Genomic DNA, 24497 nt, shown 5'->3' with positions numbered 1-24497 from the left:
GCAAATGAGTTTTAACCTGGAATTTCATTAATTAAAGGTGAAAAGTGGCTTATGTAATGAGCTTTTCAGTGATGAGCGATTGAAAAGGCTGCTCTCGCTCTGAAACGCTCATTTTTCACATAAGCCACTTTTCAGCGCTAAAACAGCCTCCAATCGCTCTGAAACGCTCATTTTTGACATAAGCCACTTTTCACCTTTAATTAATGAAATTCCAGGTAAAAACTCCTTTGCCATGAAGAAGATCCAAATTCAACCAGTTCAGGCTAGTAAACCTGTTTGAAAGACCTTTTTTCAGTGAAATGCAGCTTAGTGCAAAAACAGGCTGCTCTCGCTCTGAAACGCTCATTTTTCACATAAGCCACTTTTCAGCGCTAAAACAGCCTCCAATCGCTCTGAAACGCTCATTTTTGACATAAGCCACTTTTCACCTTTAATGAATGAAATTCCAGGTAAAAACTCCTTTGCCATGAAGAAGATCCAAATTCAACCAGTTCAGGCTAGTAAACCTGTTTGAAAGACCTTTTTTCAGTGAAATGCAGCTTAGTGCAAAAACAGGCTGCTCTCGCTCTGAAACGCTCATTTTTCACATAAGCCACTTTTCAGCCTTAGGCGACTGTACAGTGCTAAAACAGCCTCCAATCGCTCTGAAACGCTCATCTTTGACATAAGCCACTTTTCACCTTTAATGAATGAAATTCCAGGTAAAAACTCCTTTGCCATGAAGAAGATCCAAATTCATCCAGTTCAGGCTAGTAAACCTGGTTGAAAGACCTTTTTTCAGTGAAATGCAGCTTAGTGCAAAAACAGCCTCCTCTCGCTCTGAAACGCTCATTTTTCACATAAGCCACTTTTCAGCCTTAGGCGACTGTACAGTGCTAAAACAGCCTCCTATCGCTCTGAAACGCTCATTTTTCACATAAGCCACTTTTCAGCCTTAGGAGACTGTACAGTGCTAAAACAGCCTCCTATCGCTCTGAAACGCTCATTTTTGACATAACCCACTTTTCACCTTTAATGAATGAAATTCCAGGTAAAAACTCCTTTGCCATGAATAAGATCCAAATTCATCCAGTTCAGGCTAGTAAACCTGGTTGAAAGACCTTTTTTCAGTGAAATGCAGCTTAGTGCAAAAACAGGCTGCTCTCGCTCTGAAACGCTCATTTTTCACATAACCCACTTTTCAGCCTTAATGAATTAAATTCCAGGTAAAAACTCCTTTGCCATGAAGAAGATCCAAATTCAACCAGTTGAGGCTAGTAAACCTGTTTGAAAGACCTTTTTTCAGTGAAATGCAGCTTAGTGCAAAAACAGGCTGCTCTCGCTCTGAAACGCTCATTTTTCACATAAGCCACTTTTCAGCGCTAAAACAGCCTCCAATCGCTCTGAAACGCTCATTTTTGACATAAGCCACTTTTCACCTTTAATGAATGAAATTCCAGGTAAAAACTCCTTTGCCATGAAGAAGATCCAAATTCAACCAGTTCAGGCTAGTAAACCTGTTTGAAAGACCTTTTTTCAGTGAAATGCAGCTTAGTGCAAAAACAGGCTGCTCTCGCTCTGAAACGCTCATTTTTCACATAAGCCACTTTTCAGCCTTAGGCGACTGTACAGTGCTAAAACAGCCTCCAATCGCTCTGAAACGCTCATTTTTGACATAAGCCACTTTTCACCTTTAATGAATGAAATTCCAGGTAAAAACTCCTTTGCCATGAAGAAGATCCAAATTCAACCAGTTCAGGCTAGTAAACCTGTTTGAAAGACCTTTTTCAGTGAAATGCAGCTTAGTGCAAAAACAGGCTGCTCTCGCTCTGAAACGCTCATTTTTCACATAAGCCACTTTTCAGCGCTAAAACAGCCTCCAATCGCTCTGAAACGCTCATTTTTCACATAAGCCACTTTTCAGCCTTATAGGCGACTGTACAGTGCAAAAACAGCCTCCTCTCGCTCTGAAACGCTCATTTTTCACATAAGCCACTTTTCAGCCTTAGGCGACTGTACAGTGCTAAAACAGCCTCCTATCGCTCTGAAACGCTCATTTTTGACATAACCCACTTTTCAGCCTTAATGAATGAAATTCCAGGTAAAAACTCCTTTGCCATGAAGAAGATCCAAATTCAACCAGTTCAGGCTAGTAAACCTGTTTGAAAGACCTTTTTTCAGTGAAATGCAGCTTAGTGCAAAAACAGGCTGCTCTCGCTCTGAAACGCTCATTTTTCACATAAGCCACTTTTCAGCGCTAAAACAGCCTCCAGTCGCTCTGAAACGCTCATTTTTGACATAAGCCACTTTTCACCTTTAATGAATGAAATTCCAGGTAAAAACTCCTTTGCCATGAAGAAGATCCAAATTCAACCAGTTCAGGCTAGTAAACCTGTTTGAAAGACCTTTTTCAGTGAAATGCAGCTTAGTGCAAAAACAGGCTGCTCTCGCTCTGAAACGCTCATTTTTCACATAAGCCACTTTTCAGCCTTAGGCGACTGTGCAGTGCAAAAACAGCCTCCTCTCGCTCTGAAACGCTCATTTTTCACATAAGCCACTTTTCAGCCTTAGGCGACTGTACAGTGCTAAAACAGCCTCCTATCGCTCTGAAACGCTCATTTTTGACATAACCCACTTTTCAGCCTTAATGAATTAAATTCCAGGTAAAAACTCATTTGCCATGAAGAAGATCCAAATTCAACCAGTTCAGGCTAGTAAACCTGTTTGAAAGACCTTTTTTCAGTGAAATGCAGCTTAGTGCAAAAACAGGCTGCTCTCGCTCTGAAACGCTCATTTTTCACATAAGCCACTTTTCAGCCTTAGGCGACTGTGCAGTGCTAAAACAGCCTCCTATCGCTCTGAAACGCTCATTTTTGACATAAGCCACTTTTCACCCTTAATGAATGAAATTCCAGGTAAAAACTCCTTTGCCATGAAGAAGATCCAAATTCAACCAGTTCAGGCTAGTAAACCTGTTTGAAAGACCTTTTTTCAGTGAAATGCAGCTTAGTGCAAAAACAGGCTGCTCTCGCTCTGAAACGCTCATTTTTCACATAAGCCACTTTTCAGCGCTAAAACAGCCTCCAATCCCTCCTAAACGCTCATTTTTGACATAAGCCACTTTTCACCTTTAATGAATGAAATTCCAGGTAAAAACTCCTTTGCCATGAAGAAGATCCAAATTCATCCAGTTCAGGCTAGTAAACCTGTTTGAAAGACCTTTTTTCAGTGAAATGCAGCTTAGTGCAAAAACAGGCTGCTCTCGCTCTGAAACGCTCATTTTTCACATAAGCCACTTTTCAGCCTTAGGCGACTGTACAGTGCTAAAACAGCCTCCAATCGCTCTGAAACACTCATTTTTGACATAACCCACTTTTCACCTTTAATGAATGAAATTCCAGGTAAAAACTCCTTTGCCATGAAGAAGATCCAAATTCAACCAGTTCAGGCTAGTAAACCTGTTTGAAAGACCTTTTTTCAGTGAAATGCAGCTTAGTGCAAAAACAGGCTGCTCTCGCTCTGAAACGCTCATTTTTCACATAAGCCACTTTTCAGCCTTAGGCGACTGTACAGTGCAAAAACAGGCTGCTCTCGCTCTGAAACGCTCATTTTTCACATAAGCCACTTTTCAGCGCTAAAACAGCCTCCAATCGCTCTGAAACGCTCATTTTTGACATAAGCCACTTTTCACCTTTAATGAATGAAATTCCAGGTAAAAACTCCTTTGCCATGAAGAAGATCCAAATTCATCCAGTTCAGGCTAGTAAACCTGGTTGAAAGACCTTTTTTCAGTGAAATGCAGCTTAGTGCCAAAACAGGCTGCTCTCGCTCTGAAACGCTCATTTTTCACATAAGCCACTTTTCAGCCTTATAGGCGACTGTACAGTGCAAAAACAGCCTCCTCTCGCTCTGAAACGCTCATTTTTCACATAAGCCACTTTTCAGCCTTAGGCGACTGTACAGTGCTAAAACAGCCTCCTATCGCTCTGAAACGCTCATTTTTGACATAACCCACTTTTCAGCCTTAATGAATGAAATTCCAGGTAAAAACTCCTTTGCCATGAAGAAGATCCAAATTCAACCAGTTCAGGCTAGTAAACCTGTTTGAAAGACCTTTTTTCAGTGAAATGCAGCTTAGTGCAAAAACAGGCTGCTCTCGCTCTGAAACGCTCATTTTTCACATAAGCCACTTTTCAGCGCTAAAACAGCCTCCAATCGCTCTGAAACGCTCATTTTTGACATAAGCCACTTTTCACCTTTAATGAATGAAATTCCAGGTAAAAACTCCTTTGCCATGAAGAAGATCCAAATTCATCCAGTTCAGGCTAGTAAACCTGGTTGAAAGACCTTTTTTCAGTGAAATGCAGCTTAGTGCCAAAACAGGCTGCTCTCGCTCTGAAACGCTCATTTTTCACATGAGCCACTTTTCAGCCTTAGGCGACTGTACAGTGCTAAAACAGCTCCAATCGCTCTGAAACGCTCATTTTTGACATAAGCCACTTTTCACCTTTAATGAATGAAATTCCAGGTAAAAACTCCTTTGCCATGAAGAAGATCCAAATTCAACCAGTTCAGGCTAGTAAACCTGTTTGAAAGACCTTTTTTCAGTGAAATGCAGCTTAGTGCAAAAACAGGCTGCTCTCGCTCTGAAACGCTCATTTTTCACATAAGCCACTTTTCAGCGCAAAAACAGCCTCCAATCGCTCTGAAACGCTCATTTTTGACATAACCCACTTTTCAGCCTTAATGAATTAAATTCCAGGTAAAAACTCCTTTGCCATGAAGAAGATCCAAATTCAACCAGTTCAGGCTAGTAAACCTGTTTGAAAGACCTTTTTTCAGTGACATGCAGCTTAGTGCAAAAACAGGCTGCTCTCGCTCTGAAACGCTCATTTTTCACATAAGCCACTTTTCAGCCTTAGGCGACTGTACAGTGCTAAAACAGCCTGCTATCGCTCTGAAACGCTCATTTTTGACATAAGCCACTTTTCACCCTTAATGAATGAAATTCCAGGTAAAAACTCCTTTGCCATGAAGAAGATCCAAATTCAACAAGTTCAGGCTAGTAAACCTGTTTGAAAGACCTTTTTTCAGTGAAATGCAGCTTAGTGCAAAAACAGGCTGCTCTCGCTCTGAAACGCTCATTTTTCACATAAGCCACTTTTCAGCCTCAGGCGACTGTGCAGTGCTAAAACAGCCTCCTATCGCTCTGAAACGCTCATTTTTGACATAAGCCACTTTTCAGCCTTAATGAATTAAATTCCAGGTAAAAACTCCTTTGCCATGAAGAAGATCCAAATTCAACCAGTTCAGGCTAGTAAACCTGTTTGAAAGACCTTTTTTCAGTGAAATGCAGCTTAGTGCAAAAACAGGCTGCTCTCGCTCTGAAACGCTCATTTTTTCACATAAGCCACTTTTCAGCGCTAAAACAGCCTCCAATCGCTCTGAATCGCTCATTTTTGACATAAGCCACTTTTCACCTTTAATGAATGAAATTCCAGGTAAAAACTCCTTTGCCATGAATAAGATCCAAATTCAACCAGTTCAGGCTAGTAAACCTGTTTGGAAGACCTTTTTTCAGTGAAATGCAGCTTAGTGCAAAAACAGACTGCTCTCGCTCTGAAACGCTCATTTTTCACATAAGCCACTTTTCAGCCTTAGGCGACTGTGCAGTGCTAAAACAGCCTCCTATCGCTCTGAAACGCTCATTTTTGACATAAGCCACTTTTCACCTTTAATGAATGAAATTCCAGGTAAAAACTCCTTTGCCATGAAGAAGATCCAAATTCAACCAGTTCAGGCTAGTAAACCTGTTTGAAAGACCTTTTTTGAGTGAAATGCAGCTTAGTGCAAAAACAGGCTGCTCTCGCTCTGAAACGCTCATTTTTTCACATAAGCCACTTTTCAGCGCTAAAACAGCCTCCAATCGCTCTGAAACGCTCATTTTTGACATAAGCCACTTTTCACCTTTAATGAATGAAATTCCAGGTAAAAACTCCTTTGCCATGAAGAAGATCCAAATTCAACCAGTTCAGGCTAGTAAACCTGTTTGAAAGACCTTTTTTCAGTGAAATGCAGCTTAGTGCAAAAACAGGCTGCTCTCGCTCTGAAACGCTCATTTTTCACATAAGCCACTTTTCAGCCTTAGGCGACTGTACAGTGCTAAAACAGCCTCCAATCGCTCTGAAACGCTCATTTTTGACATAAGCCACTTTTCACCTTTAATGAATGAAATTCCAGGTAAAAACTCCTTTGCCATGAAGAAGATCCAAATTCAACCAGTTCAGGCTAGTAAACCTGTTTGAAAGACCTTTTTTCAGTGAAATGCAGCTTAGTGCAAAAACAGGCTGCTCTCGCTCTGAAACGCTCATTTTTCACATAAGCCACTTTTCAGCGCTAAAACAGCCTCCAATCGCTCTGAAACGCTCATTTTTGACATAAGCCACTTTTCACCTTTAATGAATGAAATTCCAGGTAAAAACTCCTTTGCCATGAAGAAGATCCAAATTCAACCAGTTCAGGCTAGTAAACCTGTTTGAAAGACCTTTTTTCAGTGAAATGCAGCTTAGTGCAAAAACAGGCTGCTCTCGCTCTGAAACGCTCATTTTTCACATAAGCCACTTTTCAGCCTTAGGCGACTGTACAGTGCTAAAACAGCCTCCTATCGCTCTGAAACGCTCATTTTTGACATAAGCCACTTTTCAGCCTTAATGAATTAAATTCCAGGTAAAAACTCCTTTGCCATGAAGAAGATCCAAATTCAACAAGTTCAGGCTAGTAAACCTGTTTGAAAGACCTTTTTTCAGTGAAATGCAGCTTAGTGCAAAAACAGGCTGCTCTCGCTCTGAAACGCTCATTTTTCACATAAGCCACTTTTCAGCCTTAGGCGACTGTGCAGTGCTAAAACAGCCTCCTATCGCTCTGAAACGCTCATTTTTGACATAAGCCACTTTTCACCCTTAATGAATGAAATTCCAGGTAAAAACTCCTTTGCCGTGAAGAAGATCCAAATTCAACCAGTTCAGGCTAGTAAACCTGTTTGAAAGACCTTTTTTCAGTGAAATGCAGCTTAGTGCAAAAACAGGCGGCTCTCGCTCTGAAACGCTCATTTTTCACATAAGCCACTTTTCAGCCTTAGGCGACTGTGCAGTGCTAAAACAGCCTCCTATCGCTCTGAAACGCTCATTTTTGACATAAGCCACTTTTCAGCCTTAATGAATTAAATTCCAGGTAAAAACTCCTTTGCCATGAAGAAGATCCAAATTCAACCAGTTCAGGCTAGTAAACCTGTTTGAAAGACCTTTTTTCAGTGAAATGCAGCTTAGTGCAAAAACAGGCTGCTCTCGCTCTGAAACGCTCATTTTTCACATAAGCCACTTTTCACCTTTAATGAATGAAATTCCAGGTAAAAACTCCTTTGCCATGAAGAAGATCCAAATTCAACCAGTTCAGGCTAGTAAACCTGTTTGAAAGACCTTTTTTCAGTGAAATGCAGCTTAGTGCAAAAACAGGCTGCTCTCGCTCTGAAACGCTCATTTTTCACATAAGCCACTTTTCAGCCTTAGGCGACTGTACAGTGCTAAAACAGCCTCCAATCGCTCTGAAACGCTCATTTTTGACATAAGCCACTTTTCACCTTTAATGAATGAAATTCCAGGTAAAAACTCCTTTGCCATGAAGAAGATCCAAATTCAACCAGTTCAGGCTAGTAAACCTGTTTGAAAGACCTTTTTTCAGTGAAATGCAGCTTAGTGCAAAAACAGGCTGCTCTCGCTCTGAAACGCTCATTTTTCACATAAGCCACTTTTCAGCCTTAGGCAACTGTGCAGTGCTAAAACAGCCTCCTATCGCTCTGAAACGCTCATTTTTGACATAAGCCACTTTTCAGCCTTAATGAATTAAATTCCAGGTAAAAACTCCTTTGCCATGAAGAAGATCCAAATTCAACAAGTTCAGGCTAGTAAACCTGTTTGAAAGACCTTTTTTCAGTGAAATGCAGCTTAGTGCAAAAACAGGCTGCTCTCGCTCTGAAACGCTCATTTTTCACATAAGCCACTTTTCAGCGCTAAAACAGCCTCCAATCGCTCTGAAACGCTCATTTTTGACATAAGCCACTTTTCACCTTTAATGAATGAAATTCCAGGTAAAAACTCCTTTGCCATGAAGAAGATCCAAATTCAACCAGTTCAGGCTAGTAAACCTGTTTGAAAGACCTTTTTTCAGTGAAATGCAGCTTAGTGCAAAAACAGGCTGCTCTCGCTCTGAAACGCTCATTTTTCACATAAGCCACTTTTCAGCCTCATAGGCGACTGCACAGTGCAAAAACAGCCTCCTCTCGCTCTGAAACGCTCATTTTTCACATAAGCCACTTTTCAGCCTTAGGCGACTGTACAGTGCTAAAACAGCCTCCTATCGCTCTGAAACGCTCATTTTTGACATAAGCCACTTTTCAGCCTTAATGAATGAAATTCCAGGTAAAAACTCATTCAGGCTAGTAAACCTGTTTGAAAGACCTTTTTTCAGTGAAATGCAGCTTAGTGCAAAAACAGGCTGCTCTCGCTCTGAAACGCTCATTTTTTCACATAAGCCACTTTTCAGCGCTAAAACAGCCTCCAATCGCTCTGAATCGCTCATTTTTGACATAAGCCACTTTTCACCTTTAATGAATGAAATTCCAGGTAAAAACTCCTTTGCCATGAATAAGATCCAAATTCAACCAGTTCAGGCTAGTAAACCTGTTTGAAAGACCTTTTTTCAGTGAAATGCAGCTTAGTGCAAAAACAGGCTGCTCTCGCTCTGAAACGCTCATTTTTCACATAAGCCACTTTTCAGCCTTAGGCGACTGTGCAGTGCTAAAACAGCCTCCTATCGCTCTGAAACGCTCATTTTTGACATAAGCCACTTTTCACCTTTAATGAATGAAATTCCAGGTAAAAACTCCTTTGCCATGAAGAAGATCCAAATTCAACCAGTTCAGGCTAGTAAACCTGTTTGAAAGACCTTTTTTGAGTGAAATGCAGCTTAGTGCAAAAACAGGCTGCTCTCGCTCTGAAACGCTCATTTTTTCACATAAGCCACTTTTCAGCGCTAAAACAGCCTCCAATCGCTCTGAAACGCTCATTTTTGACATAAGCCACTTTTCACCTTTAATGAATGAAATTCCAGGTAAAAACTCCTTTGCCATGAAGAAGATCCAAATTCAACCAGTTCAGGCTAGTAAACCTGTTTGAAAGACCTTTTTTCAGTGAAATGCAGCTTAGTGCAAAAACAGGCTGCTCTCGCTCTGAAACGCTCATTTTTCACATAAGCCACTTTTCAGCCTTAGGCGACTGTGCAGTGCTAAAACAGCCTCCTATCGCTCTGAAACGCTCATTTTTGACATAAGCCACTTTTCACCCTTAATGAATGAAATTCCAGGTAAAAACTCCTTTGCCGTGAAGAAGATCCAAATTCAACCAGTTCAGGCTAGTAAACCTGTTTGAAAGACCTTTTTTCAGTGAAATGCAGCTTAGTGCAAAAACAGGCTGCTCTCGCTCTGAAACGCTCATTTTTCACATAAGCCACTTTTCAGCCTTAGGCGACTGTGCAGTGCTAAAACAGCCTCCTATCGCTCTGAAACGCTCATTTTTGACATAAGCCACTTTTCAGCCTTAATGAATTAAATTCCAGGTAAAAACTCCTTTGCCATGAAGAAGATCCAAATTCAACCAGTTCAGGCTAGTAAACCTGTTTGAAAGACCTTTTTTCAGTGAAATGCAGCTTAGTGCAAAAACAGGCTGCTCTCGCTCTGAAACGCTCATTTTTCACATAAGCCACTTTTCACCTTTAATGAATGAAATTCCAGGTAAAAACTCCTTTGCCATGAAGAAGATCCAAATTCAACCAGTTCAGGCTAGTAAACCTGTTTGAAAGACCTTTTTTCAGTGAAATGCAGCTTAGTGCAAAAACAGGCTGCTCTCGCTCTGAAACGCTCATTTTTCACATAAGCCACTTTTCAGCCTTAGGCGACTGTACAGTGCTAAAACAGCCTCCAATCGCTCTGAAACGCTCATTTTTGACATAAGCCACTTTTCACCTTTAATGAATGAAATTCCAGGTAAAAACTCCTTTGCCATGAAGAAGATCCAAATTCAACCAGTTCAGGCTAGTAAACCTGTTTGAAAGACCTTTTTTCAGTGAAATGCAGCTTAGTGCAAAAACAGGCTGCTCTCGCTCTGAAACGCTCATTTTTCACATAAGCCACTTTTCAGCCTTAGGCAACTGTGCAGTGCTAAAACAGCCTCCTATCGCTCTGAAACGCTCATTTTTGACATAAGCCACTTTTCAGCCTTAATGAATGAAATTCCAGGTAAAAACTCATTCAGGCTAGTAAACCTGTTTGAAAGACCTTTTTTCAGTGAAATGCAGCTTAGTGCAAAAACAGGCTGCTCTCGCTCTGAAACGCTCATTTTTCACATAAGCCACTTTTCAGCGCTAAAACAGCCTCCAATCGCTCTGAAACGCTCATTTTTGACATAAGCCACTTTTCACCTTTAATGAATGAAATTCCAGGTAAAAACTCCTTTGCCATGAAGAAGATCCAAATTCAACCAGTTCAGGCTAGTAAACCTGTTTGAAAGACCTTTTTTCAGTGAAATGCAGCTTAGTGCAAAAACAGGCTGCTCTCGCTCTGAAACGCTCATTTTTCACATAAGCCACTTTTCAGCCTTAGGCGACTGTACAGTGCTAAAACAGCCTCCTATCGCTCTGAAACGCTCATTTTTCACATAAGCCACTTTTCACCCTTAATGAATGAAATTCCAGGTAAAAACTCCTTTGCCATGAAGAAGATCCAAATTCAACCAGTTCAGGCTAGTAAACCTGTTTGAAAGACCTTTTTTCAGTGAAATGCAGCTTAGTGCAAAAACAGGCTGCTCTCGCTCTGAAACGCTCATTTTTCACATAAGCCACTTTTCACCCTTAATGAATGAAATTCCAGGTAAAAACTCCTTTGCCATGAAGAAGATACAAATTCAACCAGTTCAGGCTAGTAAACCTGTTTGAAAGACCTTTTTTCAGTGAAATGCAGCTTAGTGCAAAAACAGGCTGCTCTCGCTCTGAAACGCTCATTTTTCACATAAGCCACTTTTCAGCCTTAGGCTAAAACAGCCTCCTATCGCTCTGAAACGCTCATTTTTGACATAAGCCACTTTTCACCCTTAATGAATGAAATTCCAGGTAAAAACTCCTTTGCCATGAAGAAGATACAAATTCAACCAGTTCAGGCTAGTAAACCTGTTTGAAAGACCTTTTTTCAGTGAAATGCAGCTTAGGCGACTGTACAGTGCTAAAACAGCCTCCTATCGATCTGAAACGCTCATTTTTCACATAAGCCACTTTTCACCCTTAATGAATGAAATTCCAGGTAAAAACTCCTTTGCCATGAAGAAGATCCAAATTCAACCAGTTCAGGCTAGTAAACCTGTTTGAAAGACCTTTTTTCAGTGAAATGCAGCTTAGGCGACTGTACAGTGCTAAAACAGCCTCCTATTGCTCTGAAACGCTCATTTTTGACATAAGCCACTTTTCACCTTTAATGAATGAAATTCCAGGTAAAAACTCCTTTGCCATGAAGAAGATCCAAATTCAACCAGTTCAGGCTAGTAAACCTGTTTGAAAGACCTTTTTTCAGTGAAATGCAGCTTAGTGCAAAAACAGGCTGCTCTCGCTCTGAAACGCTCATTTTTCACATAAGCCACTTTTCAGCCTTAGGCGACTGTACAGTGCTAAAACAGCCTCCAATCGCTCTGAAACGCTCATTTTTCACATAAGCCACTTTTCACCCTTAATGAATGAAATTCCAGTTAAAAACTCCTTTGCCATGAAGAAGATCCAAATTCAACCAGTTCAGGCTAGTAAACCTGTTTGAAAGACCTTTTTTCAGTGAAATGCAGCTTAGTGCAAAAACAGGCTGCTCTCGCTCTGAAACGCTCATTTTTCACATAAGCCACTTTTCACCCTTAATGAATGAAATTCCAGGTAAAAACTCCTTTGCCATGAAGAAGATCCAAATTCAACCAGTTCAGGCTAGTAAACCTGTTTGAAAGACCTTTTTTCAGTGAAATGCAGCTTAGTGCAAAAACAGGCTGCTCTCGCTCTGAAACGCTCATTTTTCACATAAGCCACTTTTCAGCCTTAGGCTAAAACAGCCTCCTATCGCTCTGAAACGCTCATTTTTGACATAAGCCACTTTTCACCCTTAATGAATGAAATTCCAGGTAAAAACTCCTTTGCCATGAAGAAGATACAAATTCAACCAGTTCAGGCTAGTAAACCTGTTTGAAAGACCTTTTTTCAGTGAAATGCAGCTTAGGCGACTGTACAGTGCTAAAACAGCCTCCTATCGATCTGAAACGCTCATTTTTCACATAAGCCACTTTTCACCCTTAATGAATGAAATTCCAGGTAAAAACTCCTTTGCCATGAAGAAGATCCAAATTCAACCAGTTCAGGCTAGTAAACCTGTTTGAAAGACCTTTTTTCAGTGAAATGCAGCTTAGGCGACTGTACAGTGCTAAAACAGCCTCCTATTGCTCTGAAACGCTCATTTTTGACATAACCCACTTTTCAGCCTTAATGAATTAAATTCCAGGTAAAAACTCCTTTGCCATGAAGAAGATCCAAATTCAACCAGTTCAGGCTAGTAAACCTGTTTGAAAGACCTTTTTTCAGTGAAATGCAGCTTAGGCGACTGTACAGTGCTAAAACAGCCTCCTATTGCTCTGAAACGCTCATTTTTGACATAACTCACTTTTCAGCCTTAATGAATTAAATTCCAGGTAAAAACTCCTTTGCCATGAAGAAGATCCAAATTCAACCAGTTCAGGCTAGTAAACCTGTTTGAAAGACCTTTTTTCAGTGAAATGCAGCTTAGTGCAAAAACAGGCTGCTCTCGCTCTGAAACGCTCATTTTTCACATAAGCCACTTTTCAGCCTTAGGCGACTGTACAGTGCTAAAACAGCCTCCTATCGCTCTGAAACGCTTATTTTTGACATAAGCCACTTTTCACCCTTAATGAATGAAATTCCAGGTAAAAACTCCTTTGCCATGAAGAAGATCCAAATTCAACCAGTTCAGGCTAGAAAACCTGTTTGAAAGACCTTTTTTCAGTGAAATGCAGCTTAGGCGACTGTACAGTGCTAAAACAGGCTCCTCTCGCTCTGAAACGCTCATTTTTGACATAAGCCACTTTTCACCCTTAATGAATTAAATTCCAGGTAAAAACTCCTTTGCCATGAAGAAGATCCAAATTGTCGGGGTTCGATACTTTGAAACGCTGGTTTGGAAAGATGATGGCCCAGTCGGCAAACTTTAGTTTGGTGATTTTCTTTTTATTACACCAACAACCCAAAGACAAAAATACCCACAGGTGGCAAAGCAACAAAAAAAACGCAGGAATATTTACAATATGACAGAGTAAAAAAAATATTTACAAGGAACAGGCAGCAACTGTCATCCACATGCCACTCAGCCGAATCCTTCCTTCAAGTGAGCCGAGCTCTCTTTAAATACCCCCTTGGCCCCTCCCCCGGGCAAACCAATTAACAAAACACAGGGGTTAAGAAACATAAACTGGGAAACAACCCAGATAGCAAAATTCTTTTGGCCCATATCTGGCCCACACCTGACATGTTCATCCGGTCCACATACCGCATGGAATGATGTCACTTGGGAGGTCCGCTCCTGTTTGCCAAAAGTGGGCCACAACCAAGCCATCACAATGCCAGATGTCAACCAAAAACAGGCCAAATAAACCAGCAATCAACCGAATGTGGGCCACTGTACACTTTTATTCTGGCCCAAGTACGGCATGGGAAGATGGCACAAGGGTGGTCCACAGTTGTTTGCCAGAAGTGGGCCACAACCAAACCAACACAGTGCCAAATGTCAGCCGACACGCAATAAACCAGCACTCACCCAAATGTGGGCCACCACTGTACATTTTTATTCTGGCCCACATCCCACATGGAATGATGGCACATGAGTGGTCCACAGCTGTTTGCTAGAAGTGGGCCACAACCAAACCAACACAGTGCCAAATGTCAGCCATGACCAAATAAACCAGCACTCACCCAAATGTGGGCCACCACTGTACATTTTTATTCTGGCCCATATACCACTTGGAATGATGGCACAAATGTGGTCCACAGTTGTTTGCCAGAAGTGGGCCACAACCAAACCAACACAGTGCCAAGTGTCAGCCAAAAATAGACCAAATAAACCAGCACTCACCCAAATTTGGGCCACTATGCATTTTTATTCTGACCCACCTACCACATGGAATGACATGAGTGGTCCACACTTGTTTCTCACATATGACCCACAGCCTAGTCATAATGCTACATATTAACCAAGAGCTGAATACATCAGAACTGGTTTACAGTCTATGATCTTGTCTAGCCTGTACACATTGGAGTCACAACCAAACCATGACAAAGTTCTATGTCAAATATGAACACATCATATAAATAAACCAGAACTGGTCTGAATTTGTGGCTACTGTACATGTCATTATGGTACCTCCAGATACTGTGTTAAATGGTGGCAATGGTCCAGTCTTGTTGGTCTCAGTCAAAGATGAAGATACCTACTGAAGAATTGAAGAAAAAAACAGACACGAGAAACAACTTGTGAACAGTAGAGAACTATTTTATTTTTTTAACATGTGCCACAAACAACAACACAACACAAACAAAACAAACATGAAGATGAACATGAAAATTCTGACTGCGGAACACTGTTGCGGAACACGCTCACTCATGGCCCCACCATTGTCTCCTCTTCATCTGGCCCTTTAAGAAATGCACAAAAGAACATATTTTGTTGACTCAGTAAAGCAGTACTGTGGTTACTGTATATGGTTGCAGTGCAAAACACAAAACCTTATCAGGAGACCAAACAAAAAAGGCCCTGTAAAGTGATATAAAGTTATACAATATTGTGTTCATCAAACACTCTGACAAACTTCACATTTAACCTGAAGTTACAGTAATAAAACATAATGTATATTTGAGTTTGTCTTCATGTTAAAGGGGAATAGTGCACAGCCATTTGATTTTTTGCTATTTTGCTAACCTTTCCTCAGCATTTGTTGGTTCACTGAAGCCAGCCATAATGCAATTAATGGAGCATATCATATACATGTTGCAATGTGTGTATTTGTGTGGTTCTATCCTTTCATAAAAAGATAATGGATACAGGGTGTTTTGGTGTGTCATGATGCTGCCAGCACGAGAGCTGGGATACTGGGTCGGAGGGTCTGATCTTACAAGGTTGGTTTTCAGCCAAGTGACGCTAGGTGGAAGGCAGAGAGCCTCCATTCTCCCTGGAACAAGCCAGCAACATTACTCTGAAGCTGTTTCATTAAAGCATAAGTAAGCGGAATGTTTGTGTTAATATAAGTCTTATATAGTTATATCTTCCGACAGCAATCACTTATATAGAGTGTTTGGTCCGAAACACGGGTCTGTCAGTCACCCTGCTCTGCTGTAAGCCGAGGAGAAAACTTTCCTTGTATCCTACAACCTTTATCCAATGAGGAGAGAGAACGGCATAAAGGGGCGGTCCTCTCTGTGTGTGCAGCCAAGGGATGCACGCGCATGTGTTGACGTAGGGAAGAGGGCGGGGACTGCTAACTCCATCCGCTGACAGGAAGTTAGCCAAAACGACCGGATCGCTTACTTCTGCTTTAAGTAAAAAGTAGGTAAAAATCTTGAATATTTCCTCTTTAATGACTCTCCATGGGGACCCCCAAGATAGCTGTCAGTCTGGTGGTGCGTAATAGGTATCCACAAAACTGGACATTTACTGGACCAGAGGTCTGTGTGCTATGGCACGGTGCTCTGGCGGAACACTGGGGCCATACTCAGATCTAAAAGCCCTCACAAGAGGAGAGAGTTGGGATAAAAGTTGAGGTGAGGTCTCTCTGTCCTGGTTTATTCTTTATATATTATGCCAAGGTAAGTATTATATTCCATTGCAACATGGCTGAGGCTCTCAGTTGGAAGCAACTCCATCCTACATATTAAACCTATCACATATCAAGTCTGAGATGACAATGAGTCAGCTAGCCTCACTCACACAATCGCTGTGTAGTTACATCAGACCTGCCCACATGGTGGAGCTGAAGACCATGAATGCAGCAGTAAAGGGAAAAGTTTGAGGTTAGATAAGACCACATCTTAAGACTCAAAACTTCATCCACTCATGTTAACATTAGAAGTATGTTTTTGTGTTTGATAGGGGGTTCTTTCATTCCAGCTCAATTTAGCAGGGAGATGGCATGTAATATTAATATATTTAAAAATATATTTCAGCTGTTGCTTCATATTCATTAATTTATTTTGTAGATAGAATATTATACTAAAGTCAAATACAGTTTTCATTAAAGATGTGTTTCTAACTGAAATGTGATTTCCCTACTTTTCAGACCCATGTACTGGCTTTTAAGAAAGGCAATGGGTGACAATTCCAGTTAGTTTACATTACTGTCCCACCACTGCCAAGTGAAATCTTTACATTTACAAGAAAATGGCTATGCTTGCTGCATGGTGGCTGAACAAGCTTCTAATTCCTAAGTGACCATAGCGGAAAAAATGGCAAAAATCACAACACTGCCTTTTTTAATTGTATTTGCTCATTTAGAATTGGGGAGATTTGTTCTGTACTTTGCGCTCGTTTTTTTTTTACATATGCTGACAGCTTCATCTTGATTTCTGCTGTAGAACAGTATCACACATATATTGCAAAATAGGTATTGTAGCTGACTTACGTGCGAGCTGTGTGGCACGCCTTTTCTCCTCTCTCTCTCTCCTCCCACCATCCCTGTCTCCAGCGAGATGAAGCCACCTTTTTATATAAGCCTCCACCTCCTGGTCTGTTGCAGTGGCCGTCAATTGATTGTTTCTGACCGTTCCTAAAAATTGAGAAAACTGTAAAGCTTTGGATAGATTGCACACAATGGTGAGAAATGGCTAACTGCATGACATGCTATATCCTGCCCATAGTTGGGCAGCAATGAATGTAGTTTGAAAACAGTCTAGCCATGACCAGCCAATTACTAAAATTGTAGGAGGAAAACTCTCGCCTTCAGCTGACAAACTGATTGCAGACTGGTGCATCTTAGAGCAGGGGGCAGATAAATAGCTGGAGAAGATGGTGAAGCACATAGTTTTAGATATTTTTATTATGGTGCAGGTTGCTGACATTTCGGCACAGAGTATGTCTTCTTCAAAGCAAACAGAGCAATTTAAGAATGGCAGCTTTAAACTGGTGCCTTATAAAATGTGATTGGGTGTATATGTTGTTGTATTATAAGTATTTTATAACGAGTATTAGACTATCAGCATTTTTAATTAATTGTATTACTTAAAGCTATGGTCTAAGGTCTGAAAGACGATGAGAAGCCGCCATTAGCAGCACCGTGGAGAGCTCCAGAGCTGGAGGGAGACTCGTCGCTCTGGGCGACCCAGCACAGGGTGCTGTATGTGGGGGAGAGGAGTAGGAAGACCGGGGCCTGTAGCTCCGCGGCGCCGTAGTTCGCAGAGCGACCCCGCTCAGGTTGCCGCTGCGGCTAGAAGCGGCTGTGTGTTGGGGAGAGGATCAGGGAGACTCGACGCGGCACCGGTACCAGTAATAACGGCAGCAACACATTCTGTGCTTCTGTACTGTGCTTCTCTGAATCCTAGTGGGGCTTTCAGCGGCATGTGTTTAAACATGTACCCTCTGACTGTTATAATCATATGGATGCTGTTATAATGTGTTGTGATTGAGATCCTGACCCACCAAACAGCCTGGAAAGTGACAAAGTTACGTTTTTCGTACAAAATTACATAATCACCATCAGTAAACAATACGCTGTCTGACTATTTCACTCGCGGGGAGGGATGCTGTTTTCTGGAGGGAAAGTTCACTGCCACAGAGATTTATTTTTCTTGTCTCACACAGAGTCGTTGAACATGGGTCGGCATGTTCTCTGACCACTTTGCCACCACTTCTCAACTGCCTGCTCTGCATTATAGTCCTCAACCTCAGGGAAATGCAATGATATACGGAGGAGGGAATTGAGCATTTTGTTTGAGAGTGAGCGTTTGACATTTTTTTTTTCACTGTCCCGTAATTGTCCCGGACAAAATATAAGTGTGTCCCAGCAGGAATTTTTATGGTCCCCGCCGGGACATCGTTAATTTCGAGCCCTGCTGCCTGGTCATATTAACCTTGTATAAAAACTGAATGTTAACTAGCTAACATTTTTCGCAGCACTGGCAACCTGACAAAACAATGTGAAGTTCCAACAATAAGAGCTGAATGTTTCCCACAGAAATTCATTCATTTATTTTTCGTTCAGGGACTCACCTCACCGTGACTTCTCTCCTCGATCTCCGGCTCGCGCACTTTTTGCTCCCTTGCTCCCTTTCGTCAATTCGAATATGATGCATTCAAAAGACTCGTAATTTGGAAAACTCCAACTTAAAGCGGAAAAAAACATAACGGAAAGTAGAGTTTGAATAAAGATACGATCCTTACAGACTTAATAGCGTTGACTTAATAAAAAAAAAAACACTGTCACTGTGGGTGATATGTTCAGGTAAATGTAGGTCAATACATTTTCCAATGTCGACCTGCCAGTCATTTTCTATGTGACACAGAGAGCAGGTGGGAGCGGTTTCTGTTCACAAATGAACTGTCACTCTTGGCCTAGGCTATGCTCTTATTGGCACACTCGGTCAAGGAATGTACAGTATGTTGTGAATTTAATGAATTGAATTGAATTTATTTATTTAAAACAGGGACAATGCACAAAAAAACATTAATCTTGTAAGACAAGAAGAGATGCTTTGAGCCAGGTTATAGTTCCGCCTGTAGTCCCTGGGCAGGTAAAGTTAAAGCAGATACAGTATTAAAATCATTGAAATATGAGTGACATGATGACCATAATATTTTAAAAATAGACAGAATACACTAGTAAAAGCAGGGAACAAGAGCACCAAATCATGAAGTGCACAACAGCACATACTCTCTTACTCTTATCACACATTCAAACAGATAACAGTCCAACTATCCTCCTCTAATAACCACATTCATACACATATTAATAACCAGACACGTATACACACATGTAACTCAACAATGTGTGCAAACTCGCTTCCTCAGTAACCAGCGCTTTGACAAGCATGAGAACATGTAGGGATTTGTACATACACTGAAAAAAGGAACATGTTGGATTAACTTAATTCAATGGTGGACATTGGTTGCACACAGATGTTTTGCTTTGGCAGCAACTTAAACAATTGAGTTAAATTAACACAAGTTATTCATGTTCAATAAACCTGTATATTTTGTGTTGATACAGTGTGATTAAAACATGTTTTGATAAAGTAATTTGAGCTCTTGGAACATTTAAATCCTTCACAATTTCATCACTTCATTTCAACACTATTCAATAACTTTTACTCCAATACTATTTGGTAGCGTAAATACTACACGTTATTTTCATTTTACATGTTCGTATTATAGTCTAGTGTCAATTACACAATTTTACAATGGAGGCCTAAAAACAGATTGTTTGTATTGTTCTCTGAAGATGGTTGCCTGTACCACTAGTAACCTTTCAAAATAAAATGTCTAATTTCACTGCAGTGACAGTAGGTAAAGAATTGAACTGACATTACTGTTCTACTGTAATACAAATCAACAGTGAACAAGTAATGTCAGTTTTTCAGTGTTTTACCGACTCAGCCACAGAATGGAAATTAGACCTTTTCTTTTGAAAAGGCTACAGGCAACCATCTTCGAAGAGAACAATACAAACATTATGTTCAAGGTCTCTATTGTCAAGATTAAATTAAATAACAATTGTAACTGTAAACAATTCGATTCAACTATAGAACTGATTTGAAATGCAAAAACGTTAGTTGCCATTGCCATTTCAACAATCATTTATTTTAATGCCTAATACCTTTCTATTAACTCTCTTAATCATTGACATTACCCATTTTTACCCCAATTAAAAACAGAAATGAACAGTTGCATGTCAAAGCCTTTATTCAAGAGCCATAGGATAAACAGCAATGACTGACCTCATTGTGACATCTTGGTTCAAAACAGAACAGTATCTTAGAAGTATTTAAAATTCCTTACTACAACTGAAACATCCCATGCTGTTGCTGATTGTTCACCTGGAAATTCAACCTCCAAAATGCAGGAGAGCAAGTGTGAGCTTTAATTGTCCTCCTACCTGGAGCTAACCGCCTCACGTGCACAACAACAGTGAGCTCTCCTTACTGGAACAGTTTTGTCTTTAAGCTTTGGGCTTTCCTCGAGAGTTGAGCCACATCCAACTCCATTACCACCTTTTGAATCACTTCAAAAGTATAGCGGAGCTGTGACGGATACCTCATGTTCAAAGAGTAAAAAAGTCCAAACAGGAAGGCTGTTGCAAGGGCTACATTATCCAGATCTTGAAGAACCACCACACCCTCGATGATGATGCCAACATCAGAAAAGTCATTGCCTGGCGTCTCTCTGGTGACATATTCCCACTGTCGTTTTCTCAATGGCACTCAGTGCAGTGGCCTCAGTCATGTCCTGGTTAAAGATAAAACATTTCTTGAAGCTTTTTAAAAATAAATAAATAAAATAAAAAAATTGATGCTTTTGAATGCAGCAATTCTAATGCAATAGTTTATTTAAACCCATGTAAGCAGCATAGCAGATTACTACAGCCAAAGATTGCCCTGCCATGCTGCCATTCATGGTCAATTTCTGAGAGAAAAAATAAAATACAGACATAACAAATTCCAGATCAAATGAAGAAGAGCCTTCAAGCTAATGTAAAGACTGAATTCTCGTCCTCATTTCTTCTGGAAGTTGTTTTCATGTTCCTGGATGATTTTTTATTATTAACCTTGATTTACTCCAGGGCTGTATCCCAGTCCCAATTCTGCCCTTGTCAGATGAGGGTCAGTGCAGTGTAAGAAGATGGTGGATTTTTCCTTCTTTCACTAGATTCACAAATTTGAAGTGTTTTCACACTAGTGTAATCCCTAATGTAAGAGAAACAATATTTTTTCACTCTGTGGCAGAGGGGTCAATATAGGTGGTTTTTCACTTTCATAATGGGGGATTATGGAGAAAAAATGGACTGTTTGGACCATTTGTTTTTAATCTCAGCACTGGAATCACTTTGCCAAGGTGATAAAGATGGCAAATGGACCTAAACGGTCCAAGTAGGATCACAGGGTTAACTGAATACGTTTGGAAATGTAGCAAAGCCACAATCTACTCACAAAACACCCACCATGTACTCCTGCACCAAGACGTCGGGATTCTCATTCAGATAGATGCAGAGTCCTTTAATGAGGGACTCCCTTCCGGCATCAATGTCATCCTTAAGAATTATAACAAAGACAATAGAGATATTTGAACTCAAATTTTCAGTAGCACAGAAGAAAGTGATCAAAGACAAAAACTCTGACTTTTTTAAACAGTCAGCATGTGACACCAGTATCTAAAAACCAACAGTAAAACTACCTGTTTGGACCTGACCTTTATGGACTGGACGTTATATAATCTCCGGAGATGATATAAAAAAAGATACATTTCTCATAGTGCAGTGCAGTGACAGTGAATGCATGATAAAAATGACTGGGTCCTTTCAGTGGAATCAGTACTCACAGGTTCTCACATGAACACCATATCTATGACACAACTAGTCAGGGCATCATTTTTTAAATTACCTCCATTGCATCAAAAAGAGCTGGCCATCTCTCTTGTACATTGCTGATCATGGGAGCATCACAAAAAAAACATAAAAGCTGCTGCCAAACTGTGCTCGATTACATCTGGGTGGTCATTTAGAACACCAGTACTGCTACCTGGTTGAGCATCCTCACCAATGTCATCATCAGACGTATTTGAAGCAGATTCTGGGGAAGCGAGGGTGGCTGATACTACAATTCCTGGTTTAAAATCTTTTAGTGAAAAAGACCTGTGTTTTCTGCTCTTGTGGGATTTAAAAGATCCTAAGATGTTTGTTTGAAATTTGCAATCCAAGAACATGCACGTTACAACCTCATTTATCTTCAAATGTGCATTAACGTGAGTCCAGTAATCCCTCTCAGACACAAGATCCTTACAAGGACACAAATGGCAACTAAATGTACATTTCTCTGACTGATGACGACTAGTTTTAATAACATCTATTCAAATGAATTAACAATGCATTCCACGTTCTAAAAGTGCATGGGCAGCTTGCATGCACACATGGAATACGATTGTTATTCCCATAATGTCTATGTCTGACTCGATAGTACTTCAGAATATGGGACCTACTTGGAAAAACTGAAGGGCAGGTCTTGCATTGCCACATTCACTCTGTCACTGGAACACTTCTAGCACCATTCACTGTGGAAGTAAAAACAAAGAAGGATTAAAGGTAGGGTTGGAGATCCTGGAAAAACAGTTTGAGCAGGACACATTTTAAAAATACACAGACAAAAGTCCAAGCCTAAATTAAGGCTTTAGCTAAATTAATTACATTAATCACCTGTCTGACAATATATACAGGTAAAAGTTGAACCTATGACAGAGTTGTCGTATAAGATACCACAGATGTATTAATGAGGTGGCCAGTGTCTGTGTATGCATGTGCTGAGGGATTCATTAAAATCTGTAATGCATTAACTACTACTAATTACTACTAATTACGGTAATAATAAGAGCAAATACAACATCCTGGTCTCACCACAAAAACTTGAGCCCATGATCCATCAGCTGACTCCAGGTGATATGCAGACTTGAGTTTGCATTATGAGGCATTATCTAGGCATTATGAAAACTGTATTTTAATAAACATACATTAGATGTACTCTCACCGGCAACTTTATTTAGGTACACTGCATAAACCATTGTAAAATATCAAATAATTAATGTGATTCTTCTCTGATGAGAACAGAGACTAATCATGTTCCATGTTCAAACACTGGGCTGACTGTGCAAAGCCAGCAGCTTGTATCCAAGAAAAAGTTAAGTTGCCATTATGAACATTAGGCAGTGGCAGGCCATGGCTACGTGATTATTGCTACCACTGCTCAGACAGAGCAGACGCACACCAGTTAATGTGTCCTTTTTTGTTTGAATTTCCTCTCCTTCTGCTCATGTTCTCATTACACGGTGTTTGGGGGGAGGGGGGTCGCTAACTTAATGCCGCTGATGACATTAGCTTTGTCATCAGCGGTGTTAGCTAGTGTGTTAGCTAGTTAACACAATGTAACTGAACAGTCAGTTGGCAAACCAATTCAAACAGAAGACTAAGGAGCGCCGCAAAGTTAAGTTGAATGTAACATGGACGGCTCCCGCTCAAAAAACAAATTCAAATAAAACATAGTGATAAAATAGCGCGAGCAAATAAGCTCATGGGACTTTACCGAACTCACTTAGTTCAACGTTAACGTTACGTAGTGACTCTCAAGACATTAAACTACATTTGGCTGAGATTTCGACAATATTTAATCAGAAAATCCAGACTTACCGACCGAATCGTGGCGTGGCGTGGCGGACCGTACGGCGAGCTCTTGGACGTGACTGTAAAGTGCGCAAGACGAAATCGCGTGCGGTATCGCGATAATTAACATCGCTACTTTATTGACTCACTTCATCCCAACATGATCTGAACAAATTAATGTACCCTCTCTGCATATTATGTAGTTTCTACACTATATAGTTACGTTTAACTTTAAAACATGAGGCAATTGTGTTCAATACACCCAAGATGCTGACATAAATCCAAGAGTTGGCCAGTCTCCTTTTTTCAGTGTAGAATAAGTTCTGGAAGGACATTCCATTGGCCACACATGAAAATGCATATACTCAAATCAGAGAAAACACAGAATTGTTGGTCAATATATATATATTTTTATAAATTAACTTTCATCAACAAACAACAAATTCATCACAGTCAGCATATTATTTATACTGACAGATAATATTGCACTAAGAGAAGAACAAGTTAAACTTGACTATGCCTACTGTATGTAATTCCTGCTGGTATCAGACGGATAACAACTCTCAGAATTCACCATCCGCTTGTTGTGTTAACTTTTTTCTCTCAGATTTTTATGAACGGTTTTGTTTCTCTTTGTATCATGGGTGCAACATCCGGGCTTGCCATGGGGATGTGTTGTTCATGATAGACATTAGCTTGGATAAAATTCTCACCTCCATAGTGGAGAACACAATTAAGGCAGTTCAGGCCTAAAAGTCTTCAGTCCTCTAACTGCTTCAAGCTCCAGCAAAGAAGCTGGACGGGGGCTCCATTAGTGGCGAGCTTCTTCCAGAATGAGTGAAGGATCAATATTGCAGGTCGTTCATGCTGCAACATTGCCAATCATGCCCATCATGGAACATTTCCACCGAAAAAGGAATATCTACTTGCACTTTGCACTTTGGATTCCTTGTTTTTTCCCCTGTCCGAGACTTA

The 24497-nt window shown here is 40.6% G+C and overlaps 1 protein-coding gene and 2 long non-coding RNA genes across 3 annotated transcripts in view; 1 reads left to right on the top strand and 2 right to left on the bottom strand.

Annotated features, from left to right (window-relative positions):
- Positions 1–14653: 14653 nt before the first annotated feature.
- On the bottom strand, positions 14654–18445 carry LOC311253906. The gene is made up of 3 exons (XR_014622039.1): positions 18374–18445; positions 16791–16934; positions 14654–14811 (listed from the first exon to the last, which is right to left on the bottom strand). It is a non-coding gene; the product is annotated as an uncharacterized lncRNA (long non-coding RNA).
- The window catches only part of LOC311253905 (uncharacterized protein), a 28489-nt gene continuing 21623 nt past the window's right edge, over positions 17632–24497 (top strand). The window contains exon 1 of the mRNA XM_084384368.1: positions 17632–17644. The gene's annotated coding sequence lies outside the window, so the exon portion shown is untranslated. The remainder of the gene's footprint in view (positions 17645–24497) is intronic.
- On the bottom strand, positions 20040–21630 carry LOC311253907. Its single transcript, XR_014622040.1, has 2 exons — positions 21318–21630; positions 20040–20605 (listed from the first exon to the last, which is right to left on the bottom strand). It is a non-coding gene; the product is annotated as an uncharacterized lncRNA (long non-coding RNA).

This window comes from Pagrus pagrus (assembly GCF_965226575.1).
Source record: "Pagrus pagrus genome assembly, contig: HAP1_SCAFFOLD_65, whole genome shotgun sequence".
Classification (NCBI taxonomy): Eukaryota; Metazoa; Chordata; class Actinopteri; order Spariformes; family Sparidae; genus Pagrus; species Pagrus pagrus.
This window is presented reverse-complemented; position numbering and strand designations above follow the sequence as displayed.